Genomic DNA, 5501 nt, shown 5'->3' on the forward strand with positions numbered 1-5501 from the left:
AGCAATCTCACTGCATTCAATTATTTTTTTTTTTTACTTTTATTTTTGCATCATGTTAAGTAATTAATAAAATATCTATGTTTACAATGTATTCACTGAAAATTCAATTGAAGAGTATTTTAATGGTTTCCTCATCCATCAGCAGATCTCATTTGCCCCCAGTGAAGGTGTAATTAATGGCATTTTGTTTGCCCTGAATGGAATAGGATCAAGACATCTGTCCGTTTTTGCTGGGGAGATTTATTTTCATTTTTGCATAGACTTCTGCTTTAAGTTAACACTAAACACGGTTACATACCAAAAAGATGCTCTCAAAATAATTTAACCTCTTTTCCACATCCAATGCAGTCTATATGAAGAAGAAAGAGATCTTAAGGGAGGAAGACAGAACATTCTGTAGGTTATGGGGTGGTAAAGTTAACAGGCTCTGTAGCATCTCAAAAAAAAAAAAAAAAACAGTTTGGCATAGTGAGAACAAGACTTTAAGGCAGCATGATTTTTGGACTCATTTAATTAATGACATTAGTATTTAAAAAATGGTTTGGAATGTGGCAACCTCTAAAATGGAGCGCTGTACAATGAAAATCATGATGTACAACACTATTTGGTATCTCTGTGTGAGAGTAAGCCCTATCTACTAAAACTCCAGGTCAAACACTTTTATATATTGACTCCAATGAAGAAAAAAGCATCAAAGTGGCGCTAAGAACTTGATGTGATTTCAAAGAAAGCAGTGAGAGGACAAAAACATTTGGAGAGCCCACTGGCTCAAGTTAGGCCAGTTGCAACAGACAGGGCTACCCTCCAGTAGCTACCCAGCAGCTTACCAAAAAAAAATATATGGAAGACATGGACTTATAGGCACCAGATATTAAAATAAATAATTTTATTAAACAACATAAATTCATAGAAAAATGTTCATAAAAAAAATGGGTTAAAATAGATAGCTGGATCTATTTTCTAATAGGACTCAAACCAATCCCATACGAATAATGCGACAGCAGCAGCTTGCTTGAAAGGTGGTGCGATCCAAGGGAAATTGGCATAGGTCAATGTGACTTGCTAGAGCTCAACATGTTTCATGAAAAATCGCCCTCTCAGGAGCTTAGGTAAGTATTCCAAAAACTGTAGTTACATTCATTGTATTGCAAGAAGTTAATCAATAATTACTTGCTTCACCAGTCATAACAAAGCAACATCACCCAGATAGCCAAAATCTAAATCATAAAAATGAAAAAATATGGTAACTGCTTAGATGACACTTGTCACTATTCTTTAACAGAAAGGCTACCAGCACACCATAGGCTAACATGTGAACCAGATGTATTAGTGTCCTTCCCAGATAGAAGACGCCACCAACTGTGATGGCATCCTGGATTCATGATTTCTAATTCAGGCCCATTGACGATTTGATACAATGTCCCCTTTCTCTTCTGTCTGGAAAGGACGCTAATACATCTGGTTTACATGTTTACATGGTGTGCTAGCCTTTCTATGGGTGGTAGCCTTTCTGTTAAAGAATAGTGACTGTGCTAAGCAGTTGCCATATTTTTTCATTAATATGATTCCGATTTTGTCTATCCGGATGATGACTGGTGAACCAAGTAATCATTGATTAACTTCTTGCAATTCAATGCATGTAACTACAGTTTTTGAATACTTACTTAAGCTCCTGAGGAAGCGATTTTTCACGAAACACGTTAAGCTCTAGCAAGTCACATTGACCTATACCAATTCCCTTGGATCGCACCACCTTTCATGCAATCTGCTGCTGTCGCATTATCCCTATGAGATTGGTTTGGGTCACTTGATCATATTAGAAATCTGATCTGACTGTTAATTTTAACCCATATTTTTATGAATGTTTATCTATGAATTTATATTGTTTAATAACATTTTTTATTTTAATATCTGCAGCCTATAAAGTCCATGTCTTCCATATATTTCCTTCCATACTAATTAGGACATGGCACTTCCTACAATTTTTTGTACAACCACAGTACCACCCTGTGATGGTGTAATAGTGATATAGTATTTTACCAGAAAAAAAAAGGGATCAATAAAAGAAGTGTCAGACAAAATGGGTAATGAGGCCAAAATTATTATATTGGTTTACACTTTAATAACACTCAACATGTTTTGAGGGCCAGAAAAAAACTCCCCCTTCATCAGGGTTTCAGTTAAAGTACGAAACTTGAATGAACTCAAAAAAGGTTTTCCTGTGTGAATCTATGTAGATAACCTAATTGCTGGAATAGGAGAGTTACTGACCAACAATATCTGCATAAGCAATCAAGATTCTGATCAATGGATCAATTTGGACTCTTTTATCATTTGGTCTAGCGCTCCTTCCATTGGTGTGTTACTTTCATACATGGGGGCCTTGTTCTCTTGCCTGAATGATTAAAAAATACCTAACCCCTTATGTCCAGCTCCTTATTGCAACTTAAACTTAAATAAAAAGAACCCATTAATAACAGGGTGTGTTGTGGTAACAAATGCGCAACCATGTGTTTGATTATGTTGTTTCTTTTTAGACATTTTTGTTGGATATTTAGCATGGACTGGTTTCAAAATAAATGTTCCTTCCCAGAGTCCATTTTTTTTTTTAAAGAAATATCAGCAGAAAAAATGATTTTTATATATTTTACATTTTTACATTTGAATAAATGGTATGCAGTGTTTAAATCAGTTGTTGTACTGTTGGAAAAATTCATTATCTACGACATTTGAGCTTTGTTTCCTTCGTTTCACAGTCTTCCCTTTTACCTTGCGGATGAAGAAGCAGTCTTAGCCTTGGCCCTGCAATACAAATATCCTTGACATGATCATTTCCTATTGTGAAGTAGGAAAGTCTCTTTGTATCCTGCAGCAAAATAAGATGCTTCTCTCGGAATACCTTTGCTTTCCAACAGAACAATGTCTTTCCTAATGATTAAGGAACATTTGAAATATGAATGTAATAATTATTTTCTAAAGAAAACAGCATAATAGCATTTTCATAACTTCCTGCATATACAAAGAACAAATAGTAGCTAGAAACAGGCAAGATAAACATTTTATCTTGTGCAAATGTAACAATGATTATTTTTATTTTTATTTGTTTTTTTTTTTTTATACAGTACTAACTAATTAACTGCAATTTGCACTTTGTAATATGCACCACTGTTGTCATTTAAAGGTAACGTAATAAAATAAATATATAGGCTAGCATTGCTACCTGAAAATGCTTCCCCATCTGGCTGTCATGCTGCTTCGGCGAGTCGCTGGTTTGGAAAAAGACCAGAAGTGCTGACTTTACATGGTACATGCTTTTATATCAGTTACTCAAAAATATTAACCACTTCTGGCCCGGAAGATTTGCCCCACTTAATTATCAGGCCATATTTTGCGTTTCGGCACTGCACTACTTTAACGGAAAATTGCACGGTCTTGCGACACTGTTCCCAAATAATATGTATGTCCTTTTTTCCTCACAAATAGAGCATTCTTTTGGTGGTATTTGATCACATGTACGATTTTTATTTTTTGCGCTATAAACAAAAAAATAGCAACAATTCTGAAAAAAAAAACAATATTTTTCACTTTCTATATAACATTCTCAAAATAAAATTTAAAAATCAAAATTTTTTAACATTTTAGGCAAATTTTTTTTCTGCTACATATTTTTGCTAAAAAAAAAATCACAATAAGTGTATTTTAATTGGTTTGCACAAAAGTTATCATGTCTACTAACTACGGGAAAGATTTATGTCCTTTTTATTGTTTTTTTTTTTTTTTTTTACTAGTAATGGTGGCAATTAGCGATTTTTATCAGGACTGCAACATTGCGGCGGACAGATCGGACCCCTAACTGACATTTTTGACACTTTTGGGGGGACCAGTGACATTACTACAGTAATCAGTGCTAAAAATATGCACTGTTACTGTAATAATGACACGGGCAGGGAAGGGGTTAATTAACACTGTGGGTGATTAAGGGGTTAAATGTGAGCCTAGGGGAGTGATTCTAACTGTGGGGGGGGGCGTGGCCTGTGAAATGATCATAGAGACCTGTGATCCTATATATAAGGATCACATGGGCTCTATGATCATTCCAGGGAGAAGAACAGTCAGCTGTGTTTACAACAGCTGCCCGTGCTTCTCTCTAAGCGGGGAGGGATCGTGGGTGTCAGGCTGCAACCAGAGCCACCTGCCACGTGCATTGGAGTCCCCGCTGCCGAGAGGGAACGGGAGTGTGCCGCCGGCAGCACGTGCTCGCCCCCTAGCTGCAGGCACACGACCGACGTAGGTCTATGTAGGTTTGAGCAGGAGGGCCGCACTGCCGCAGTAAATAGGCGGCTGGTGGTCGGGAAGAGGTTAAAGCCATATTAGCAAATTAGCATTTTGGAATGTTGCCAAGAAAGTTTACACATAGAATATCAGCACACTAGAGGTAGGGTTTCCCAAATAATTACATCAGCTTAAAACCTCTGCCACCCTAGCTTAAAAATATCTATTTCAATATCAGAGCTAAAAACCTAATGGGGTTGATTTACTAAAGGCAAATAGACTGTGCACATTGCAAAGTGCAGTTGCGCTCTGCAAGAGCAGTTGCTCCGGAGCTTAGTAAATAAGCAGAAGCTCTGCTGACTTCCATCATCCAATCATGTGCCAACAAAAATTCTGTTTTTTCAAATTTCATTGCACACGATTGGGTATTCTTTGCAAAGTAAAGGTTTACCTCACTTTGAGCACCGGAGAGTGCAAGTCCACTTTGCAAAGTCCACAATCTATTTACCTTTAGTAAATCAACCCCAAAGTCCCTTTAAATGTCCTTTCAGAGGGATCTTTAGGGCCTTTGTGTTCAATAAAGTACATCTGCTATAAGAACCGTTTCTTAATTCTTGGGTCTTTGATGGAAATCTTCATAATGGAAACATTTTAAAGGAAAAAGAGAGGAAACTATATAGTGAGGTATGCTCCACTCCACATATTCAATACCTAAAATTATAATGTGCTCACATTTAATTGAGCTTGCGTGCTCCTTTATATACACCCGTACTCTCCAATCAATATTGTAAGCCTTTCATACACCACTGTTGAATTTTCTTTTATGGTTACTATGCATTATCATTCTTGGGAGAAATCCTCACCTCACACTTTCAAATGGATATTAAGAGCTCCCAAAAAGGAAAATCATACAAATAGTGTGATACTGTAAAATGAACTCACAAATAGTGAGCCTGAAACTTGTGTCTCCCTTTAAATCCCTATATCAAATACACCATGCGTTCTCTGCTACACCACTCATTCCTGCACCTTACCAGATATCAGAATTTCTTATGCATATCCACTTATTCACTGTAGAACTCTGATTCCCCTCTGATTTCGTACAGAAATCTTCATAAAAACTAAACATAAAATATAGTGTGATGCCGCTTTAAGACTTGTTTCAATTCCAGTGTTGTACCCACTCACATTTAACATGCAAAACCATATGCTTCCACTTATTTGCCGTG

This window comes from Pelophylax lessonae, assembly GCF_965119305.1.
Source record: "Pelophylax lessonae genome assembly, chromosome: 1".
In the NCBI taxonomy this organism is placed as follows: domain Eukaryota; kingdom Metazoa; phylum Chordata; class Amphibia; order Anura; family Ranidae; genus Pelophylax; species Pelophylax lessonae.